The 25,488-nt window shown below is 50.2% G+C and overlaps 1 long non-coding RNA gene across 1 annotated transcript in view; it reads right to left on the bottom strand.

The window, feature by feature from the left end:
* Nucleotides 1-21,748, bottom strand: part of LOC146869953 (uncharacterized) — a 29,418-nt gene extending 7,670 nt beyond the window's left edge. Inside the window, exon 1 of the long non-coding RNA XR_014981568.1 lies at nucleotides 21,704-21,748. This is a non-coding gene — a long non-coding RNA (uncharacterized LOC146869953). The remainder of the gene's footprint in view (nucleotides 1-21,703) is intronic.
* Nucleotides 21,749-25,488: the final 3,740 nt, after the last annotated feature.

Genomic DNA, 25,488 nt, shown 5'->3' with positions numbered 1-25,488 from the left:
GCCCGGGTATAAAGCAGTTTTGGTCAAAATGCACTAAAGAAGAACTTTTGTAGTGAGACGATTAGCCAGGACCTTCCCAAGAGCCTTGCTATCCAGATTCAGGAGACACAGGCGTTGATAGGATGTTACATTTAGGAAATACCGCCCTGGTTTGGGAAGGACTACAATCACCATTTCCCTCATAGAGGTCAGCAAGGTTTCACTAGTCAACACACATTCTTGCACCTGAAGGAGTTGCGGGGCCAATCGAGTACTGTAATGGCCATAACATTAAATCGGGAACCCGTCTGTACCTGTAACCTTCCCTCGGGCTATCTGGGCTATCGCCTCCAGGTATCTTTTCCAATGTGATTGGGCTAACCAATTCCTGTTGCTCGAGGGGGTCAACTGATGAGGTATGGACATGTGTCCAATATGCAGTAAGTGCATCTGGGTGTATCTCAGCGGGCTCTCTGTACAGAACCTGGAATAATGTTCAAATTCCCCATAGATTTCCTCCCGCATGTTTAATTACTGCCCTGAATGCAATTGGATTGCTGTGATCGGATGTCTGGGGGATTCCAAATGTATCGGCTGTGCCAGTAGGCGAATCGCCTTCTCTCCATGTTCGCGTTGTTGCTGTGTGTATACCTTAAAATCAGAATTTAGACAGCTGATTGACCAATTGCCTGTATTCCTTTCGTAAGGCCAAAAGAGCCGGAAATTGGTCACAGTCCATCGGACAGTCTCGCTCCAACTCTCCCAAATGACCCTCTATCCCAGTCATATCATCATGCAGCCCACTATGTGCCCCATAATATGCTGTTTTCAGACATAAGCCACACAACAAAACTTTTAATGCATCGCATTCGACTAACGCATTTGATGCCATCCCTTCTTTGTCCTAGAAGTAAGCTTCAATGGCCTCACCAATCTGACAGCAGAACCCTATATCGGCTAAGGCATCAATATGTAAGCGCCAAGTGGGACTCCTTGGTTTGGATCTCCCCTACTTCAGTGAAATCAGTTAGAGATTATGGTTCTACAGGGTCTTGGCCAAATGTAGATTGTGTGCCATCGAGTAATGGGAGTATTCTCTTGTCGGTGAGGTGCAATGAACACCAAATGTCCCCTACTTGTAAATCATGAGCCTGTGTATTCAGTTATTGTGAGACGAAGCAAGAGTGTGCCCCTAGAAGAGGGGGAGTGGATCTGTCCATCACTAGGTCAAGCACTCCATTGTAAACCCCGCACCAAAGTGTATATGCTGCTGGATCTGGGAGAAAGATGGGTGTTGGGGTCGGATAAAATGCGGGTTGGACCTTAGTTGGGGCGTAAACCGCTACAAGTGTTAAGGGTGTTCCATCGAGCATACCTCCCACCACGACATAGCGATCCTCAGAGTAATTCTTTCTTAGTGTGTGACGTCGTAAAGGGCACACCCAGGGCCACCCATATCAGTACATCCCTTGCATACCTAGAATATATGGTACCATAGATCCCGCCGCCATTGTCTACCGAGTCCTAGAGTTATAAGGTGCGTCTCCGGGCGACAAGCGAAATGGGCCGCACGTCTCTTCAGGTAACAGTACATCTTGTGACACTTAGCATATGAAACCTTTACCTCTCGCATTCCACATGAGAAACCTGTATACTGGCACTGTCATGACAAAGTGCAGTTAGAAACGCGCACTCACTACAAGACCGAAGCCAGTCAGATGACTCTAGCATCCAGCACTGCTCAGACACGTTACTGATCCCCCCCCAACAGGGTCTCAAACTTCCTTCCCCTAGCCATTGCGCAACTGTGCAGTAACAGGCCAGAAACCTCTTGTGTGAACCAAATCATGAAAAAATCCATCAGACAGTAGGCAGTAATACGTGGTCACCATAGATCGTTACTGCTATGAAATCGCTCAACATGTCCTTTAGTTCCAGAATAAAGGTAAGCCGTTTCCCAACCCGCTGCCCTCCTTTGAGTAGGCTCCTCCTTTGAGAAGCAGAACAACCAGTCCAGTGGACTCTCACAGGAGAAGAAAAGGAAATGGGTACAAGAGAGCCGCCAATGTAGTCGGCAGTCATCAACTATAGGACCCCCTGCAGTGTATCTGGTTAGTCTTCTAGCAGGGAGCTATTCATGGATTGGTATGCCTATGCCTCCGGTGCTGCCCCCTGAACCGGGGGACCCTTCCTAGACCAATGCGGCCACCACTTGTGTGGCCTGGTCCCGGGAGGGGTGGTATTTACAATTGGAGAGGCATCGATTCCGAGCAGGATGCCAACCATCCTCTGTGTCCTATTGGTCCGATGGAGGATGGTCCCCTTTGGATTTTTGCCAGTCACATGTCTCATGGGCATATTGAAAAAGAAGCACCTTGTTGCCATTCACAAAGCGGAGCTTAGCCAGAAAGATTAACAAGTATATGATCTCCAGTTGTCAGAGGTTGAGTTTCACTGCATAATAGGAGGCCCCATGTTTCTGGACATTAGCTGTGTAGTCTGGGAAGACTGTGACTGTCTGATTCTCCACTTCCCATGGACTCTTGGTGCAAGCAAGCTGAAGAATGTTATCTCGTTCCCGGTAACTAGCGTGCCAACACCCGACGCGGAGGCACTCCTGGCGATGGTGGTAGGGCCTGTACTCAATGAGCCTGCTCAGCTGAAAAGAAAACAGACATCCTACCTCCCAGGACTGTATGCGTCAGCCAGTGTTCTCGATACAGGTCCATGCCTGGGCCTTCAATCTTTTCGGGTAGGCCCACCACCATATGTAGTTCCGTCTTGACTTCCCCTCCGCTTCTTCGGCCCTTCTTTTCTATAGGTCCACCTCTCTCCGCGGAGCGGTCAGCGCAGCCTGCGTTTCCGATACAACTGGTTGCATCTCCTTAGCATCTCCTTTATTGTCACATATTGGCGGTTATTGTGGTCTTCAGCTTATTATGTTTCTCGTGCATGTGGCCCATATCTACGATCAAAGTGTTTAGTTCAGGCTCCAATGTCGCTTTTATGCAATTCAGCGAACTTGACATTAGTATCCTGTAACACATGATCAGCACTAAAATACGGCTTACTTACTACAAAATAGGTATGGTTTAGGAAGCAATATGGAGGGGGTAAAAGGAGTGTTAGGGAGGGACATGCACTCACCCACAAAATGTAAGCTCATTCGTATTCCAAAATCACTTCTAGAGTTACTACAGAGAAAACTGACCAAAAAAAACTGAGTAAATGTACTCCAGTTAAGGAACAAGCTGAGCACCTCACACGGTCAACAACCGGTTTAGCAACACCCTCCAATAAAAAAATAGTTTAGACAGGGGATTAAAATAAAACCCCTTAATTTTAATTTAAATTATTTAGAATAGTTACAAAAAATATATATATAGTGTGTGTCTTGTATATTACATGGTGGCGATTATTTAGTTTACTAATAACGTTGGTGTTTTTTTATATATACAAATTTTATTGAGCATTGATCTAAATTGCTGTATAGTGAATCTGGAACAGTGCAGTACCTTGCTTTTCCACCGTCTATTGTAATTAAGTGGTCAGCCCGCCGCCCATCTATGTTCAAAAGGAATGTGGGTCATACTGTTCAACGTAGAATCTCCTATACCCTACAAAAACCAACAACTTCCTCCCCTCCCCCTCCCTCTCGCTAGGCGTGCCATGGTGAGATGTAGTCCATGTGCTCCAACTTTATCCAGGCTAACCTGCTAATATTTGCTGGGGGCGTTATCACTGTCTTCTGTGCCAGGGAATAATGTTGGGGTTGTTTATCGAATCTTCGCCAAACTTTCCACAAAAAATTCATCCACCTTCACTTCTTCTAGAAAAGTTTTGGGGTGATCCATCCAGCTGGTGCCAAGAAAAAGGGGTGGTCCCAAAACGCATTTTACTCATGCAGTTTTCCATAGGAACTTTGGACAATGCTGCAGCCAAAACTAGCTAAACGGAATTACACCACATTTGGTAGAAAGCTAAATATTTACCAACAAAGCATGCCTTTTGTGTTTTGGTGTAAATCCATTCAGCCATTTGAGAATAATTAAGCTCCAGAATTTGTAGATATTTAGCGATACTACACAGGGCAAAATTAAGTATACTGATTGGCTGGATCTGCGGGACTGAGACCGGTTCCACAGGACAGAGGGCTGTGATTGGCCTGCTGCAGCATGAAGAGAAATGTTGCTGTTGCCATTTTAGAACTCAGGAACTTGGTCACCATGTCCTGAAAATAAAACAAAACCACACATAAGGGGGCTGGGTCGGTTTACCCTGACCCCATTGCCTTTGTGGGGGTGCCCCTATGGGCTACGCTCAAGCTGGTTACAGCCAAAGCCAGCACGCAGCGGGGTAGGCCTGTTTGGGTATGCTAAAAAAACTGACTTTGTTAACGAAACATAGAAATTCACTGAAAAACAACTGTTAAAGGCACGTTGTAGTTATGTGAAAATGCCAGTGTAAAACATTTTTCAGCAATTATAGTTAACTCAAGGAACTAGAACTTGCAAACTCACCATGCACTGCTTCTTACCTCACATATTACATCACTCATGACATCTTCTATGACATCATTGATAACATCACTGATGACATCTGAAATGACATCATTGATATAAAAAATGTGTATGGCAGGGGCGCAAAAAAAGTTGAAATAATCTAATTTAACATTATTTCATATGGCAATGGTTCTTAACCTGTGGTCAGGGGACCCCTGGGTTTGCAGAGCCTACCCAGAGGGTCTATGACTCCTTAGAAAATTAAATAATATTAAAAGGGTAATAAAGTGTATATAATATAAAGAAAGAAAAATGTACAAATTAACATTTTAAAATGTTTTGTGAATGTGAAGGAATATCACATTTGGTGCTAAAACTGAAGTGCTTGATTCACAAAGGTCCTCCACACTTTTGACAAAAGCCCCCTCAGTCGTGGGGGAGTCTCCATACTCAGGGTGGAAACTCCCCAATGAGGTTCTTATTGTGGAGATACCGCCAAAGTGCGGAGGGTCCCTCACGACTGCGGGCCTCCGCCCTTAGTGCAAAGGCCCTTTGTGAATCGGGTCTTGAATTAATATCTTCAGGTTGGGTTGTGGGAGCAGTGCAAGTGCATCAAACAGAATAAAGTACGGACGATGAGTGGCCTCAATTGATTTTATTGAAGCTCCAACCTTCCCATCAATTTTTTTTTTTTTTATGACTGTGGATATTTTATGTGTATTTGTTTGATGAATACTTTTTCCTGCGTTAGTAGTGTATTTTTTTGGTTCAAATCATCAAAAATGATTAGTCCGGGACTCCCGGCTTCCAGTACTTACTTATTGGGGGCCTCCGTATTCCAAAAATGATTAAGTGAGGCTCCATAGAGGTCAAAAGGTTATGCACCACTGTCAAATGGAGCTCTATTTTAAGTCCAAGCATCCATTATTTTCTATGGGAGGGTGTTACAATACCAGTGGTTGGTCGTGTGTGCTGCTTGACTTACTGCTTTTTTGCAGTAGTAACTTTATACATGTACATTTGTCTCCACCCTGTTTCGGGGGACAAAGACATGCAAGTCTACAATTGGGAGTAATTTTACCTTCGGATTTTGTGAATCCTCCCCACCCACCTACGTCTGACCCAGGACCATCTCTCCTTCAGGAAGCTCCTCAAGACCTGGCTCTTCGAGCAGTAGCGATTTCAACCCTCCCCCCCCCCCCGCCCCCACAGCGCCTTGAGACCCTCGCGGGTGAGTAGCGCGCTTTATAAATGTTCTTGATTGATTGTGAATAGTCCAAAGCTGAAAAGTTGCTCAAAGTGTAATAGTAAAATTACTAGTAGTAAATCTACATGTGTCTTATGTGGCATTCATTCACCAAAAACTGGACTTGCATTCATCTACAACTTTATCACTAATGGACGTCTAGACGACCTTTATCTCATTCCTCTGAACCTATCTTCAGTGTTTGGGTCAGTAGATCATCCTTCTGTTCTGTCTTCACATCACTGTGTACCCCACAAATGCCTCACCTCTTACAACCTGAACTGCTCCTTCTCCGCTCCTTCGACTCCAAACTGTTTATCCCTGTTTCACTTCCTGTGAGTGTCCCTCAAGGTTCTGTGCTTGGTCGCGCTTTTCCTACTTCCCTGCCAACTCCTTGGGGAGATCATTTTTGCCCATATTGTTTCCTCAATTCCTACTAAAGGGATTGATAGCAAATTGTCCGCCATCCACCGCTGGATGGCCTTGTGTTCTATCATGTTAAATGTCTTTAAAACCGAGGTCCTGTACTTTCCCCTGCTCTATCGATAAATGGTTCAATGTATTCCCCACCCCGACACCCTGAACCCAGATTTAGGAAGGCAGCAGCGAGCTATGACACATGCACCTCTAGAAACTGTAGCAAGCAGTGTTGTGGAGGTGCGATGGAGTGCGGGGATGTACGCTGGAACCGAGACGTGTGAAGGCAGCAGGGAGCTGTGACAGATGGACATCTGGACACGAGAGCTGTGCAGTGTAGAGAGGGCGTGAAGGTGCGATGGAGTGCGGGGGTGTGCACTGGGACCGAGACCCGTGAAGGCAGCAGGGAGCTGTGACAGATGCACATCTGGAAACGAGAGCTGTGCAGTGTAGAGGGCGTGGAGGTGCGATGGAGTGCGGGGGTGTGGGCTGGGACCGAGACCCTTGAAGGCAGCAGGGAGCTGTGACAGGTGCACATCTGGAAACGAGAGCTGTGCAGTGTAGAGGGCGTGGAGGTGCGATGGAGTGCGGGGGTGTGGGCTGGGACCGAGACCCTTGAAGGCAGCAGGGAGCTGTGACAGGTGCACATCTGGAAACGAGAGCTGTGCAGTGTAGAGTGGACGTGAAGGTGTGATGCAGTGCACGGATGTGTGGTTATTGATGACGAGGTTTGAGGATACAGATAGTGCTGATGGGGGGGGGGGGGGGGGTAGCCGTGAGAAAGACAGAGCAATGAAGGGCGCTGCTGTGGGCGATCGTTCCCTCAGATTAATGCTGCTCGGCTGGAGACAATTAACAGTTTTCTGTTGGAGGGGGCAGTGCACCTTGCCCTTGACCCTGTGTGCATCACACACATGCTTGAGCGGAGGGAGAGACATGGTGTCGCAGGAGAGCCACGGGAGGGGGGCGTCTCTGATCTCCTGCTCTTTGGTGTCTTGAGAGTTGTCTGAAGTGATTTCGTGTCAGCCCAGGGAGAGGGGAGATCATAAGGAAGGACAGGGATAGTGACATCTGATCCTGCTGCTCACAACATCAACATCCTGCAGCTCGCAGCATCCGCCTGCACAAAGCCCTCTGGGCGTCGGCAGACACAGCTCTCGGATTCCCACAGCTGGCAGAACATGCAAGCTACAGCTCACCGAATGCAAACACCAACAGCACCTCACAGCAATCCACGGATCCTGGTGTTCGAAGCTTCCTACAGCTCCGAGCACTAGATCACAACTGCGTCAACATCATAGTGCCAATGTCGGCCACACTCACCAGCCCTCCCGCAGCAACATACAGGTAGCATAAATAAGCAGACAAGACAACTTTTTAGTGGAGAAAATTGCTGCAGGTTTATTAGCATACCAAATATGCCAAGATGGTGGGTTATCTTACAGGCGATCCAAAGGCAAGCTGCCCCTCGCGGCCTACCACCTGATGGGCCAACTTGCATCGTGGTCTTAGCCAATCGGTGCTTAGCGGTTGTGGTGAGGGGATAGCCCCTCCCACTTCCGGTGAACCATTGGTCCACCATATAACTCACGCCCCCCCCCCACTAGGGGCGGACCGTTCAAGCGACCCCCGGTTGTACAAGTTTCCAACCGCCCGTAGGACAGATTGGGCGCCGTCGCACCCCAGGGTCCACCGCACAGACTTCCTGGGGATAATCAGCCTCAGCACCCTTTGTGCTCCTGAGGAGGGTACCCCTGAGTACCTTTCCGCCTCTGGATCGGCAGGTAACTCCACCACAGGGTGGAGTGTGGCGACCGTCGCAGCCAGGGCCCCCCACCAGGGCCGGCGCTCCTACTTACATCCTGCTATTTCCAGGGCCTCTCCTAGGTCCAGGAGGAACAAGTCCATGCCTATTCTGGAGAGATGTATCCCATCGTCCTCAAAGCACCCTGTGAATTTGGCGTGTAGCAACCCTTGTCTAATGAAGCCAAATCCCCTCTGCTCAGTGAATTAACGCATAGCGCAGATGCACCTCATGTGCGCAGGCTCCATCTCCTCCGCCAACCGAGCTCCATGCCACGGGAGCTGTGGGGGATTTCAGACCACTGAAGTTCCCCTGTCCCCAACAGGTTGCTAATTTGCACCGTGTGGTCTTCTTCTAGGGTGCATTACTTCGCCACATTGACCAGACAATTTCATAGTTATTTTCAATTTATCCCTGGTGCACAATGTAATGGTGTCACAACAGGTTTGAGGGAATAAGTGTATGGTGCCCTGTTATTAGGCACTGCACCCTTTCGTGAAGTGACAACTTACGCAGCCCACCCTGCTTGCTGAACCTGCGACTGGTCACAGATGCCCGGCCCCTGCTATCCACCTGTGACCCTTGATACTTACACCAGTAATGGTGTCGGACTACAAGATTTTGTGTCACATGTTTCGCTTTAGTTCCTTTGGTGGATCCGCTGGGACCCTTCTGTATCCCTGCAATACTGTGTCACGCACTATGGCCCTTTAATGCCCTTGCCCGTCCCTCAAAGACACCTGACAGCCTGATGCCCCCGCAGCTTTGGTGAGGGGTTTTGGGCCCAGCACACCCCAGTCTGTGTTTCTAACATTTATCTCCCCTAGAGACTCCAGTTAGTGTGAGTGGCTATCCCTGTCCTGGCAAGGCATGTCAATGGCCATTCCCCCCTTTTGGTGACTATCCTGCCATGGGATATGTGACATAAGCACGGGTGTCATTGTGTACTTGCCGTGTAAAAGGGGGAACAACATGAACGAATACTTGCCCCTTCTTGGGCAGTGGGAACGCCAAAACAATCCTACTTCAGTCATTGTAGCCAAATTATGCTTTGACCCCATGTTCCCCTCAGCTTATTGCACCGCAACCCACAAATTAGCTGGCAGCTTCCGCAAATGCCTGGCTCCCTGGCTATAGGGCGGGTGTTTTTGTCTGTCCTGGATGGTCTCGAGGATCCATCTCTTGGTGCATGCTTGCAAACCTTAACAATTTCATATTAGTTGGACAAGCCCACTGCCTGGCCGCAAGCTTCTCCATCATGCGTTTAAGGACAGTTTGAGTTGCGCTTAGGCAACATCTCTTCTAACACCGTGTTGAGTAACTACTCATGTTTATTTCTTGTACAAGTCGTCCCCGCCTGCCTGGCACTCGTTGGACCTAGGAAGCTTTTACCAAGCACCCTATACAAATGTATATACATGTTGCGCAGCTAGGGTAACTATTATATCCTCCCTACGCACTTCCCGGCATGTGAATACTGCAAAAGGAAGCCCTACTTTAGTACCTGAATAACCACTAAATAAATACTGTCTAGGTAAAAGCTTACCAGTGCACCTAGCCAAGGGCCCTCCACTGCATGTCAACCCCTGCTGTTGAATTTTTTACTGTTGATTTTGCCTGCCCACATCCTGACCCTTCAAGTGAAACCAGCCAAACCAATCGCCTACATGGCCATTAACGTGCCAACATGTGTCCAATGAGATTAAACAAGTTGGAGGCTTTATTGTATCAGCCAGACCCGAAGTGGAGCTCGAGCTAAATGGTCTTAGTGGGGTCAGACTGGAGGAGGTATGTGTGGCTAATGCAGGCCCAAAATGTTGTGCAAATTGATAATGTATCACCATTGTGCCGATGGGCCCGAGTATAAGACACTGGCGATGCTGTGATACAACTATGTAAATGTCTCAGCGTGGGCCAGAATGTAGGGGGTATATGTGTGGCTTATGCAGGCCCAACTAATCTGCAGGGCTACCCAGCTTGCTCAGGCAATGTGCTGAATATTGTCTGATATTTAGCTGCTATGTCATTGCCTCCCTATATTTACTACAAAAGGGGGGCACTACACCTATAACAAGCCCATCTGTTGGCTTAGTCAATGCTTCTTAGTTGCATAAGATAAATAAGCGACAATTATCGCTTTCTTGTATTGCCAACCGAGAGCTAGCCGCCCCCATTTATGGCTGCCAAGGTTTCAACTGCTATGTGTGACATTTCCATCATTTCAGTGCACTACAGCAGCTGCACTTAAAGAGAGCACTGCCCTCCCCTACCCGGGGACGGAAGGCCCAAATCTGCCCCTCTCGCGCACAGGACACCAACCAGGCGAACAGCCCTAATATGGCTTTGGTGTAGTAGTATACTGAAAATGCAACGATTCTGGACCGGTGGCACATGTGCTTGCGAAGAACCCAGTCCCTTATCAAATTGGCACCGTCCAAGTCTCTTTTTAATCTCCTCAACCTGTGAGAGCGAAGCTAACACCAATGGTCGCACTTCCGACCCACAGCGTTCAGATTACCGAGCCCAGTATGCCTCCCTGCAAAGCTTCACCCTGCGCCGCTTGGGCCATGTGTTCCACCCTTACAACATCACTAAAAGGTTTCTTTTAGATCAAAACAGAACCTCCTATATGCTAGTTGGTAGAGTCACCTATTATTTTCATTACTATTAGTGAGCTGCTGCTGTGTTACCGTATTGCAAACACGTCACCATCCCTGAATATTGTATGGAAACACATTTAGAAATTGGAAGAGTATGCCCGAGCCGTCAGTAGCTCTTCCCAAAGTGGGCCTGAAAGAGCTGGACTGTATCAAATTCAAAGCTGATCCAAACAGGAGCCCCCAAATAAGTTTCTACCAAGGGCAACTGATAATACTACCGCATGTTCTGTTGTGCACGAGTATGCACTCCTGACCTCAAACCTTCCAAAATTGCAGTGTTAAAACGCACCAGAGCCCCCCAAGCATCCTGAAGATGGCTGTGCATTGCCAACAGAGAGGAGGTATTAATCAATGTGCGCCCAGGCAACACCAGTTACGTCTGCATCGCCAGCCGACCCTAAGCATTTGCTGCGCTACGATAACTTAACATCAAACTTAACTCAACAAACACGCGCGCAGCTTTGAAAAAAATACTGCAACACTGATGCCTTTGGGTCAAATCTGCGAATTATCAAATTCTTCAGATTCATTTTATATCACAAGCCCATAGGTCCAATGCAATGTACAACTGGAACGGCATGCAGTCATTCTGGAAAAGGGAGCTATTATTAAAGCAGGACGATTTATTGAAATATTAGAGGACACATAGTCATGTGGAGGAGCACATGGTTGGTACCATGATCCAAAATGGACTGGATAATGCCTATTAAGTACAGTCGCGGCTGGTGAAGTTTGAAAAGTAGTGGGGCGTAAAATATAAGCAAGACATGCCTGATGAAGCGTGACTGCCGCCAAATGTACCCTCCAACCCGTGGTTACAGTATTTATCTTTTATAGATGATCCAGCATGTATGACGTGTGTGAATGTCCTGGCAAGCCATACCCAATAGCCTGTTCCCCGCTGGTGACTATCTTATGGTGTGCAAAGGCTCAACATCCTGAGCGCTTAGGAATATATGGCCAGGTACTTGCCATGTATCCCTCCTAACTTATATCAGTGTTGCCCGCTCATGTAGCTCTGTGATGTTGGTGCCCTCAGGCTGCGTAACTACTATGGATGTGAGCCGCAGCCTGCAAAATGGGTGCATCTCCCGCCCCATGTGAGCAGGTGCGACATAAACGAAAGAACCGCTGGCAGGTGCCGGGGCTAAAATTTGCTACAAATCTTTGCGCTTAGGCCTGTTGACAGCAACTGGTGTGCCATCCATAGTATAGTGCGAGATCAAACCCCATTGGCTCTCCAAGTGTAACCTCCCAAATGCTGACCCTGACACTTGTGCAACTAGCTGCCAAGACTCAGGCAGATGGCCACTTCAGTTTGCCCCCTACGTTGCTCCTGCCAATCCCGGTGTCAATGCAACTACTACCCTATATTTGTGCCAGTGTGACCTTCACTCTAATCCAGGCCCCAAATCTATACGAATGGCTTGGGCAGCAGGCACTGCAACGCAATGAAAACCGATGGTAGACTGACCAGATACATGTTCCCCTCATGGCACCCAACCAGAGGGCTGCTCGAGCACCGCCAACACTGTAGGTGGTTGTGACGCCTAAAATTCGCCAAACGCACAATACACCGAGAATCATTGCAGGATGCCCATTATTATCACAATATTACCAAATGTAGTTTACGGATCTTTTCAATATAGCTCGTGTGATAATGTAAACTGCTGTTAACTGTGTCAGTCACAGTCATAGTCAGTCCTTCACTGTGAATAACGGGATATGGGATCAAACGCAATGATGATAGCTGCCAAAGTAATGGATTGCTATAAGTGACATTTTCATGATTTCCGCGTGACAAGTGTTAATTCACCGACTCGAGAGACACTTTCTCGTGAGCATAATCGAGCAAAGAAGCTATCAGACGATGCCCCAAGTGGAGAACAAAACCCTTATGGCGATCGTACCACCGCTGAAAAGCACCATCACGGTAGGGCCCTTAGTGCTGTACGTTTGCAGGGTTCTAAACTCCCCTCAGCCTATTTATTAACAGCTATTAAACTCAGCCCAATGCTGACCTGAAGATTTTCAAAACAAAACTTTATCGTCCCGGCCTATCACAGACATGAACATTCCAGCCGAATTACAGCTCAACATCTAGCGCAGCCTCAGAGAAATAGGCCCACGAGAAGTGACGGACTAAAGAACCAGTGAGATAAAAGTACCGGCCATGTGAAGCGAGAAGTGCTACCTCAAAACAAGTAACCAACACGCCCCCGGCCGAGCTGCCAACCCCCTGCAAACACTCAGACTCCCCCAGCTCCCAGTTCTCTGCAAGCTGCCAAGCACCCTCTGGCCCCCCCACACATGGGAAACATGCCGATTACAACCAAAGCACGAGGGACCCGAGCATTCCGGCCATCATAACCCGCTGCTGCACAGCATGGAAGGCACCAGGGCAGGGAACACGAGCATGGCTGACCTACGTGTGGCCGGCCATAACCAGAGCCTTTGCAGCATTATTCATGTGCATATAATATAGAGCCATGACATAATATGTTCACCGTGCCACATAATCCCAAGATACAAAGTGGTACCAAATCCTCCCATACCAATCCTTCCTCAAGAACAACATAAATCAGCGCTGACCGTGTGCTCACCCAGTCATGGTATTTCAAAATTGCAGAGCACTGTGGCGCGATAGAGTTTGAACAAGCAGCAACTGCGCTTGTTTAAAACAGCCGTCATTCCAACTTGCCATCTACGCACTAGGAATAGTATTTGCATGTACTTCCTTTCAACCGGGCCCATTTGACCTCATCGACACCTTCTCACACAACCGGCAAGTAACAATATAATACAGAATATAAAACCGTGACATAATATGTTCTCCCGTTCTCCTAATTAAAATTGTATAGCCGTACCAAATCCACCCCATACCATTCCTTCCTCGCGGACAAACATAAATTAGCGATGACCGGGTGCTCTCCAATTCCAAGTATTTCAATATCCCGAGCACTGTGGCGCGCTCGAGTTCGAACATTTTACCATAATTAATGCGCGCTGCACGTGACCGTGCCTTATTATTCCCTGGTTTACTTAAATACACGGCACAAATGAACGTGCTGTTTATTAAAAAGAGACGAAAAATATTACGGTCCTATGGTAAAGTGCAGGGATTAAATGTTAACATACTGCATGTTTGCTACGTGCAGAGGCTATACTGTGTAACTAAAGATATTTCAGTATTTTAAAAATTACATGTTGATCTACTGCAAGCACATTTTACTTGCGGTAGCCACTTCACTACATACAAAAATCACCGATGAATTCAGCCTGTCTGTTTCCCGTTGTTTAGGTCGAGGACCGTCCGGTCTGCCGAAGGCAGAACCGGAAGTCGGAGATTTAATGTTTCTGAGAGTGGCTCCTTAGCCCGCCTCTCTTTTTGCCTCTCCTCCATTGGCTGGCTTCCTAAACGGAGGCCAGCTATTGGACGAGAGAGCCGTCCCTTCAAATAGGCTCCGTCTTTTTCAGATTCGGGGGCGTTTTCCGTGGTGTTCTTTCCACTTTTTAGCCACGCCCTTTTAGAACAGCAGGAACACGCCCCCGAATCCGAAAAAGTTTCGAAGCTTCCATCCGCCATTTTTGAGCAATCACACGAAGCTCCGAGTGCATTGCGGCGGCGCCGGGCTCGGGATTCCTGTGCACAGCTCCCAGGTGCAGCCTGCTCCATGCCCGGCTGCCCTGTGCGCATCACAGACCGACAGCCGCCTCCTCCCGAGGATCCCGGTGGCTGCGCTCCACCCTCAGCCCGGCCGCTATCTTCCAGTGCCGTCCGCGGCACAATAAGCACCTTAGTAAACATAAATTCGCTGCTAATGGCTTAGGGGGAAGACAAGGAAGGAGTGGACATTACTGAAAGGAACCAGGGACACTAAAGAGCGAGTTGGGGTAGCAGCCTCCGTCAGTGCGATATGAACATTGGTCTGCATGAACAGAAACCACAGCAGCGAATGCTACGTAAAACCGTAGACTGGAAGCAATCGATATAGGGAGCGGAATGGAGTGTAAAAGTCGCTTCAAATGCTATGTTTACCGCTTGGGATGCTCGGGGGAGGGCAGAGGTAGTTGTCTGTCATACTATGTATTTAGTGCTGTTTTCCGTGTCTTCTTTAAGTTTATAACACCGGCATTACCAAATGACGTAAAACAATAATTTTAGAGCTATTAAAAGCTTTTTGGGGGAGTAATCTGCAGTTCGTTTAATCCGCAGGCGCGTTCACAGGAAAATCGCAACTAAATGAAAGCGGTCCCAGGAGACTGAAACCCGGAGTTTGCTTTGCCAGAATTGAAATCCGCGACACCCAGTCTCTAGAGTGAATAAACGCGTCGCTGAGTTTCCTCACTCGCTAGATGCAAGGATGTGAGGGCGGGAGTTATCGCCCCTTCACTTAATAAATGGAAATGTGACACTTCTTTGCTCGGTGTGTGTGTGTGTGTGTTCTGTTCTGTTTCTAAGAGCTGCTGACTTTGGCAGATAATTGACACGGGAAACGGGGATGAGGTGCCCAAGAGCACACAGTTTGGTCAGTATGATGGGGAAGTAGAGATTTGGGTCCAGGTCTCGTGTTTGTGTGGTTCGCCCTAGCCTGTGCCCTTCTCAGCGGTGTTCACCTGTCGAGTCTGCGATCTGATAAAGTGAGCTCTTATGAGCGCCAGGGACACCCCCGCCATTACACACACTAGACACGGAAGGTCACAAGCGATCCGTACTTTCCATGTGTGTTTGAGTACCCGCATAACACACTTGCAAGCCCCAGAAACTTAGCAAAGGCCCACGCAGGATGTGCAACCAAAGTCAGTCGTGTACTCTCATTTCACAAATCACTGTTAACAGATCACTTTGACCAGCTGCTTTTAGTGAAGTAACGGAATACTACAAGTCCCAGAATGCACTGATTTATGACATGAAAGCCGATGTCTCAAGGCATGGTGTCAAGTTGGCAACTCTTCCAAACCTCAGAAAACAGCATACATGGCTCGCAAGAGCTGCTGCTGGCAGCGTTGAGAGGGGGAGGGCTTCCTTGCAGTCACACCTTCATGTAAATGGGGAGGGGGTGGAAATGGGAAGGGGTGTTTAACAATGACCTGTCACAGGCAGGAGCCGCAGGATTAGCTTGAAGTCCCGTGAAGAGGCCTGGCTGCTGAGGCCCTGGGAGGCAGGATGACAGATGGGGAGGTGTGTGCCCACCAGGCCGAGGCATGCCCCCCCCCCCCCTTTCAGGGAAAGGTAATGCAAAAGGCTCTCTTCACCCCCAAGGCCCTCCCAAGGATGGGTCGTATAGCCAAGCGCCGCAGCTTTCTACTCGGCACCCCATTTATTTCACCACAACTTGAGCAAAGCGAGATAAAGTAGAATATATATATATATATATATATATATATATATATATATATATATATATATATATATTGTTTGCATGTATCCGGAGAAGCCTCCCCAGCCGAACTGGCTGATCGGCTCAGCGGACACTGGGACTGTGTGTGACCCCATTGTCACAGCAGGGCCGCTCGGGCTTTCAGCCTCCTGAGGCTGATCAAATGAATACGTTTGAGGTGTAATAAACATCTGTTATACTGTGCCAAGAAACCTCGGGCGCACGTTAGAAAAACACTCTATGTGAGAACCCATGTCAACCCCGGAAGAATGCACTCACGGGGAGGGGGTGCGCAGGCCCGTGTCCAGCGCCTCCAGTCCTTGCTTTCAAGCACCCTTCCCGCCGCATGCTGTGCCAAGCTAAAAACTAGAATTAAAGGCCTCTGTGCGAGGCTGCAGATAAGGTTCTGAAAGGGGAGGATTTTATTCCTTACTTTTGGAAACTGACAGTAAAATGTTTTCTTAAGGACCTCAAACCTCATTCCAAAGGGGAGCTTTTTTAAATGAGTAACGTTGACAAATGTGTGTTTAATTGATCAACCATGACTCTCCATTTCATGTAATCCATACTTCTTAGCTGGCACTTCAAGTAAATGAAAGAATGCATTTTTCACGTATAAAAAAAATAACCTTGTGATCCGACACGCAATAGTAGCGTGTTTTTATGTTTTTGCAGCTGCCCGCGGCTTACGCCTCCATCTTCTCTGCTTTGGTCACTACGGCAGTGCTGGTGGTGAATTGAGAAGAACTCTCTGTATCTCCTTCACTCACATTTCTTTTCTTTTTGTGTTCATTTGTTAGACCTGGCATTATTGGATGTACCCACAGTAGTGCTTTAAATTGGGGCACCTATTGAAATGCTGTCCATTTTAAACACAGACCATTACTGTTTCAAAAACACGGGGCCTGACGCCAGGGTTCTCAGTCACAAAACTGTCAGTGGGCATGAAGGTACCCATTATATATTGTAATTGTAAATATACCGTTTTGGACAAACGACAACCAAGCATTTAGTCTAATTCTAAGCGCTCACAATCGTTAAAGGCCCAAGATCACACAACCTGATCTCCCGTATACATGTCCACACACACACTGCATCTCTTGCCTGTTTGTGCTGCTACCTTTTGGTTGGATGTGTTACCTGTTATTGTGTTACGTTCAGATATATTTTTTGTACATAGTTTTATATAGCGCGAACTTGACCCGAATCGGGTTACCTAGCACCAGTTGCATTACATGAGGACACATTCATTTTTGTCTCTGGGAGATTAAGTGATTTGCCCAGAATCACAGGATGTTCTGCGTCATTGCCAAGACTCGAACCCAGTTCCCCAGATTCCCCAGATTCGAGGTCGGACGCCCTAGCCAACGCTTTATAGGGCGCTACAAGCAGCACTAGTGCCATTTCTAAGCACTGCAAATGAAAGATGTCACTATTCTGTATTGCAATACATTTAAAGTTGAAAGGCTGAGTCTGCCTTCCCGGATTCGAACTCTTGATCTTCAGAACACCGCATTTGTCAGCAGGGAGCGCTCTGCTCACCGAGCCTTCGCCTTCCTGCAGGCTTTTTGCAAAGATGTTGTGTATTGTGGTGATGTTATGATGGTCCAGATTTGTCACGAGATATTGTGCTATTTGTGTATTTGAGTTAAAAAAAAAAATCTTTGACAGTTGGTGTGGCACTGGCGCGCGGTGAAACCATTGAGAGCATATGAGTCCTTCAGTTTGTGAGCGTTCCATATATAGGAGGCGCGTGGCTTCTAGACTCCTACACAGCCGTACTGCAGACCGTGAGCATTGTATCGCAGTGTGTGATCTGCAATATTTGCCACACACACATGCAGCGGATCACACATGCGGTGGAAGCTCTTTTGATTTTATTGGAATATAGGATGCACAACCCAGGGTGTCAAGCGCAGGCCCGATCCACTGTATAGTTTCTGGATAATGTAATATGCAGGAGTTCAATATAGATTGTGTATTATACGTTAGTGCTAGGTTTCCAGAGCCTGTGTTATATAGTCATTCTAGAAAGAAATTCGGGAATGTGCGTTTCATCTTCACGCGAAACACCGTTCTGGGTGCCAGTGGGCTGGGGCTGTACTCCAGGGGTGACTGCCCATTTACAGGTGACCACCAAGGGACGCTGACGAGCCCACCCTTTGGACTCAATTGGCTGTTGCGGAAATCCATTATAACGGTGGAATGTTCACATAAACAAATAGATGGATGCCACGCCGTGCCAACTGTGCCCACCCCAGCAGTGTGGATGACTCCACGTCCGTTGCTACTACATTATCCAGAGTTCTATGGGGCTATTTGCGGGTATGACGAGCAGTGTGCGACCTACTTTGTTAATGTATTTAAGCTCCCTCGAGCGATTTGGGCTGACGAGCCTTGGTTCCGCACCTGCGCGCCGGTAGAGGTATTTTACCTTTAATATTTTGGCAGTCTACTTGGCACCCCACATACCTACCTGCTCCCTGCTGACGAGAGGCAATTACCTCGAAACACGTGTCCAGGGATGGCATTATAGTGACACACTCGTGGCATAGGCGTACTCACCGTTGCTACTACATTATCCAGAGTTCTATGGGGCTATTTGCGGGTATGACGAGCAGTGTGCAACCTACTTTGTTACTGTACTCCAGGGGTGACTGCCCATTTACAGGTGACCATCAAGGGACGCTGACGAGCCCACCCTTTGGACTCAATTGGCTGTTGCGGAAATCCATTATAACGGTGGAATGTTCACATAAACAAATAGATGGATGCCACGCCGTGCCAACTGTGCCCACCCCAGCAGTGTGGATGACTCCACGTCCGTGGCATTCAGTTTGTGAAGTGTGTTTGTATAGCGGGCCGATCTTGCAGGCACCCAGCATTGGCACCGGATTCGCCAGGATAGGATTTCACGTACCAGTTTATCCTTTGGGGAAAAAAAGCTTTTAAACTATCACCCTGCAGACACAACATCGGCAGTCAGCAGAGCTTCCCTCTGGTGTTTAATCATTCATTCATTCAAATGAGGGGAAGATGCCCAGGATACAATACGCCCCTAACCTGCGCATGCCCTGCTAAATCTGGAAGGCAGGAGTAAATCAAGTGCGCGCCCGTCTCATCCCCTCAGAGGAGGAGTAAGTGCGCGCCCGTCTCACCCCCTCAGAGAGGAGTAAGTGCACGCCCGTCTCACCCCCTCAGAGAGGAGTAAGTGCACGCCCGTCTCACCCCCTCAGAGAGGAGTAAGTGCACGTCTGCCTAAGTAAGGGTAAGTGTACGCCCGTTTTACCCCCTCAGATAGGAGTAAGTACACTCCTGGTACATTTGATCCCCTCAGCAAAGAGTAACTGCACGTCTGCCTCACCCCCTCGAAGAGGAGTAAGTGCATGTTAGTCTCATTCCCCCAGACAGGAGTAAGTGCAGCCTGCTGCTGCGCTCCCGTCTCACCAGAACACTCAGATAAGCATGTCGGTGCTTGGGTGCGGCGTGGGATATGCTGGGCGAATGGGAGTGAAGTGGAGCTACAATAACAAAGGACGTCACAACGCAATCTGACAGGGCAAGGTTAGTGGGAGGGGGTGAGAACTGATTATTTGGAAGGGTGGCAAATTATACTGTTGGCACGCTGCTTTTTGTTTCCCACAGCTATTCTCTTTGTATTGGTTTTATTTTTCAATGCACTGAAAAAGAGGCAGCACAACTAATGGGAGAGGTTTGTGTATTTCCAAAACCCCGTGTTATCTATCGTTCTGTTTTACATATGACCACAGTTGCCTTATTTTACTAGAACACTTTTATTAAATAGCGATATGACCGCACTGTACAGTATGAAAAGGCACACGTAATACATTTCAAAAGTATGCGTACTGGGGTTGCAGCAATGGCTACAAAGCACAGCATCCAGGTGTACGCATATTATGCACGGGCAGCCAGTACACCCTGTCTGCTGAGCCTCATCGCTCCAGATGTACTCATGAACTGATATTAAAATCTGTGGGCTTCATACTACACTCAAGTCATTCTGAAAGATAAGATGAGCAATTAGTAGCTGGCATATATTCATAGTGAATAATAGTTTAGTTGTAAAATGTAATATCCAACGTGAAATAGGATTGAGTCCAATCACAAGAAAGGCCAGTCACAACATCACTCTATGCTTATATATCACTACCTCACAACATCCCTCTCCCTCACTACCTCACTCTTTCACTACCTCACTCTCTCTATCTCACTACCTCACTCTCTATCTACCTCACTCTCTATCTCACTACCTCACTCTCTCTCACTACCTCACTCTCTATTTCAATACCTCACTCTCTCTCTCTCTATCTCACTACCTCACTCTCTCTCTGCTAATGCAATAGGTATCACATATGCAAAAAAAAAGCTAATGCCAATAGAAATGACAATGCCATTTATTTAGGGATACAATAATGATAAAAAAATAATGAGCAATACCAATAGCTCTACCTATAATATTGCCGAGACCATTGCATTGTAAATGCTTGTTTTCTTTTAGTGGATTATGTTTTCCTGCATTTCAGAACTTCCCGGTCGCCCAACAGCCAATCCACTGGTCGAGCATATCTTTGATGTAGACAGGCAGTGGGAAGAACTCTCAATGTGTAAACTGACCTAGAATTGGAGTGTCCTCAGCCAATCCTAGCGCGCTGGATAAAATCGGCTTGCTCATTAGCTAGTAAATCCGCACGTGCCTCTGCTGTAAATAAACACATTATCGCGCAGTTTAGCAGGCTCCGTGTATTTCGGAGGGAATATGCTTTGAGGCCCATGGTGAGACAGTAATTTTCGTACCCCGAAGTAAAATTGTCCCGAACGATAACAGTCCAACTTCAGCTAGGCAGGCTGAGTACTCCAAGTGGCTGGAAAGGGGGGTGTGTACCGGACAGGGAAACTGACCCCCGGGTACCTGAACCCGAAACGTCTGTTCAAGAGTCATACTCCACAGCCCGCTGCAGTAAAAAGGGGGGGGGGTGAGGCTTGGCCCATAATCGCGATGACTGGGGGGGGGGGTCACTACGCAGGTCGAAAACCTGCGAGCACTGCACCTCCGTGCCACCGGCAGGCCTAGGGCCGACCCAGTATATAGGTACACCTGCTACCCTGGGACCCCGCTCTCCCCCGCCAAACACCCACCCAGTCAGTGCCCCACCCCGCTACATGGCTACAACCGAGAATGGGCGACTAGGGGGTGGTTGGGATGACGGGTGCCTCCAACACCGAACGCCACGGGCACCCTGATCCCTGGAGAACCCCCCCCCCCCCCCCCCCCCCAATGGAGTCAGGGCCCCACCTCATTTGTAACTCCTAGGCAAACCTGTCCCACTCTGGGGCCTTGTCCGCTACCACACCGTGCAGCCTGGTGGTGCCGAAGCACACCACTGACAGTGCCCGACTCCCCACTCTCCCGTTCTCCATGGTAAACCAAAAGGTGATGGTGAGAGGGAGATGGGCCGTGCCGGCAAACACACCGGTGACTAGAGGCCACGGCCTGCATCGGCCGGGCCTACCTGTGAGACACCCTCCCGCCCTGCCCCTCACACCCCCGTATCAACATTCCCACAGTCTGAAAAGGTGACTACGCGAGGGCCGGACCGGGCTCTGAATGAGACGAGGCCCCTCCCGGACATGGCCCCTAGTACGGAGGGACCCCGATTGGGGGGGGGTGCAGGACAGTGAGCCAGGCGACTAACCTCCTGCCATCCGCAGCAGTCACACAGCACGACCCAATCGGCGTCAGGGCGAGGGGACAAAGAGGCCGCCAGGGGGGCGGGGAAGGAATTTATACCTCTCCCCTAACCTCACCCCGGCCGGAAGTGACGAGCGGGACCCCAAAGGGGTCTCTGGACACTAGGCTGCCCAGTGTGCCATCTTGTGGCACTGAAGGGGCCGCCCTCTTATGAGGGTCCCCTGCCGTGACTTTGTCGGTCAGCCCGCATAGCTGTCTGCGAGCCCCGGTTGCAAACAAGGGACATCCTATATCTCACACAGCATGCAGTGTCTAGGAACCAACAGCTCTCAGCATCCTGCAGCTCACAAAATCCCCCGGCTGACGGCAGCTTACATCCCACAGAATCCTTTCTGTTGTGTCCTGCAGACTAGAGCATCCACAGTGCCAAGCATAGGCTTCGTACAGCTCAGTGCGTAATACTGCACCTTACATCGCCATTCCGTAGTTCCGCACTATCTGCAGCGCGGAGCAGCACGCATTCCGAAGCCGATAGCATCGTGCAGCCCCCTGCGGGTCGCAGCATCAGCGTCATACGGCTTCAGCACCCCACAGCTGGCCGTGCCATGCAGCTTCAGCACCCCACAGCTGGCCGCGCCATGCAGCATTAGCATCGTACAGCTTCCGCACCCCACAGCTGGCCGTGCCAAGCCGCTTCAGCACCCCACAGCTGGCCGCGCCATGCAGCATCAGCATAGTACAGCTTCAGCACCCCACAGCTGGCCGTGCCTGTCAGCTTCAGCATCGTACAGCTTCAGCACCCCACAGTTGGCCGCGCCATGCATCTTCAGCACCCCACAGCTGGCCGTGCCATGCAGCATCAGCATCGTACAGCTTCAGCACCCCACTGCTGGCCGCGCCATGCAGCTTCAGCACCACACAGCTGGCCCCACCTTGCAGATTCAGCACCCCACAGTTGCCCGCGCCATACAGCTTCAGCACCTCACAGATGGCCGCGCTGTGCAGCTTCAGCACCCCACAGTTGGACGTGCTTCAGCACCCTACGGCTGCCCGCACCATGCAGCTTCAGCACCCCACAGCTGGCCGTGCCATGCAGCTTCAGCACCTCACAGCTGGCTGCACCGTTGCAAACAAGGGACATCCTATATCTCACACAGCATGCAGTGTCTAGGAACCAACAGCTCTCAGCATCCTGCAGCTCACAAAATCCCCCGGCTGACGGCAGCTTACATCCCACAGAATCCTTCCTGTTGTGTCCTGCAGACTAGAGCATCCACAGCGCCAAGCATAGGCTTCGTACAGCTCAGTGCGTAATACTGCTCCTTACATCGCCATTCCGTAGTTCACCACTACCTGCAGCGCGGAGCAGCACGCATTCCGAAGCCGATAGCATCGTGCAGCCCCCTGCGGGTCGCAGCATCCGCGTCATACGGCTTCAGCACCCCACAGCTGGCCGTGCCATGCAGCTTCAGCACCCCACAGCTGGCCGCGCCATGCAGCATTAGCATCGTACAGCTTCAGCACCCCACAGCTGGCCGTGCCAAGCCGCTTCAGCACCCCACAGCTGGCCGCGCCATGCAGCATCAGCATCGTACAGCTTCAGCACCCCACAGCTGGCCGTGCCTGTCAGCTTCAGCACCCCACAGCTGGCTGCGCAATGCAGCATCAGCATCTTACAGCTTCAGCACCCCACATCTGGCTGCGACATGCAGCTTCAGCATCGTACAGCTTCAGCACCCCACAGCTGGCTGTGCCTTGCAGCTTCAGCACCCCACAGCTGGCCGCGCCATGCAGCATCAGCATCGTACAGCTTCAGCACCCCACAGCTGGCCGCGCCATGCAGCATCAGCATCGTACAGCTTCAGCACCCCACAGCTGGCCGCGCCATGCATCTTCAGCACCCCACAGCTGGCCGTGCCATGCAGCATCAGCATCGTACAGCTTCAGCACCCCACTGCTGGCCGCGCCATGCAGCTTCATCACCCCACAGCTGGCCACGCCATGCAGCATCAGCATCGTACAGCTTCAGCACCCCACAGCTGGCCGTGCCTTGCAGCTTCAGCACCCCACAGCTGGCCGCGCCATGCAGCATCAGCATCGTACAGCTTCAGCACCCCACAGCTGGCCGTGCCATGCAGCATCAGCATCGTACAGCTTCAGCACCCCACAGTTGGCCGCGCCATGCATCTTTAGCACCCCACAGCTGGCCGTGCCATGCAGCATCAGCATCGTACAGCTTCAGCACCCCACTGCTGGCCGCGCCATGCAGCTTCAGCACCACACAGCTGGCCCCACCTTGCAGATTCAGCACCCCACAGTTGCCCGCGCCATACAGCTTCAGCACCTCACAGATGGCCGCGCTGTGCAGCTTCAGCACCCCACAGTTGGACGTGCTTCAGCACCCTACGGCTGCCCGCACCATGCAGCTTCAGCACCCCACAACTGGCTGCGCCATGCAGCTTCAGCACCTCACAGCTGGCTGCACTGTGCAGCTTCAGCACCCCAGAGCTGGCCGTGCCGTGCAGCTTCAGCACCCCAGATCTGGGCGTGCCATGCAGCTTCAGCACCCCAGAGCTGGCTGTGCCGTGCCGTGCAGCTTCAGCACCCCAGAGCTGGCCATGCCGTGCAGCTTCAGCACCCCAGAGCTGACAGCGCCGTGCAGCTTCAGCACCCCACAGCTGGCCGCGCCGTGCAGCTTCAGCACCCCACAGCTAGCCACACCATGCAGCTTCAGCACACAATAGCTGGCCGCGCCATGCAGCTTCAGCACCCAATAGCTGGCCGCGCCATACAGCTTCAGCACCCCACAGCTTGGCGTGCCATGCAGCTTCAGCACCCAATAGCTGGCCGCTCCATGCAGCTTCAGCCCCCATATAGCTGGCCGCGCCATGCAGCTTCAGCACCCTACAGCTGGCCGCACCATGCAGCTTCAGCACCCCACAGCTGGTCGCGCCATGCAGCTTCAGCACCCCACAGCTGGCCGCGCCATGCAGCTTCAGCACCCCACAGCTGGCCTCTCCATGCAGCTTCAGCACCCCACAGCTGGCTGTGCTGTGCAGCGTCAGCACCCCACAGCTAACTGTGACGTGCAGCTTCAGCACCCCACAGCTGGCCTCGCTGTGCATGCTTCAGCACACCACAGCTGGCCACGCCATGCATCTTCTGCACCCCACAGCTGGCCGCGCCATGCATTTGCAGCAGACCACAGCTGGCCGCGCTAGACAGTTTCAGCACCCAACAGCTGGCCGCTACCTGCGCTTTTGAACACCCTACCATTTACATCGCCCACAGCTCATAGTGTTCACCAGCACAGACAGCCGAGGGGTGCTCAGTCTTGTGAGAAGCGATTCCGTGCAGCCTATTATAGCTTGTAGTTGTAGCATCCTCCAGCGTCCTAAAAATCAGAGCATTATAGCGAGCTCGCCTACTACAACGTGCAGTAGGGGCGTAGCTGTCATTGGGGTAGCGGCACCGGGGCCCGGTGCAGTCTTTTACTACCACAACAGCAGCAAAGGGGACATGATCCTTTCTTGCACCAGGGCCATGGCATCCCTGCTACGCTGCTGACTTCCAGCACGTATCTCCAACAGCTACAGTCTAAGGCTCAAGTCACCTGCATTCTCCTGCTCACAAGAGCCGACAGCTAGAAGTGCCTGCAGGATCACACCTATTTCACCACTACCCCCAATGCGCCCATACACACTCCATTCTCTCCTCTCCCCTGCCCTCTCAGCTCCCCTGCCGGCTGCCGCGCACCTTCATTTTCTGACCCTCTCGCCCCACTTTCCC

This window comes from Triturus cristatus, chromosome 1_1, assembly GCF_964204655.1.
Source record: "Triturus cristatus chromosome 1_1, aTriCri1.1, whole genome shotgun sequence".
Classification (NCBI taxonomy): domain Eukaryota; kingdom Metazoa; phylum Chordata; class Amphibia; order Caudata; family Salamandridae; genus Triturus; species Triturus cristatus.
The sequence above is the reverse complement of the archived record's forward strand: the minus strand, read 5'-3'. Positions and strand labels throughout refer to the sequence as shown.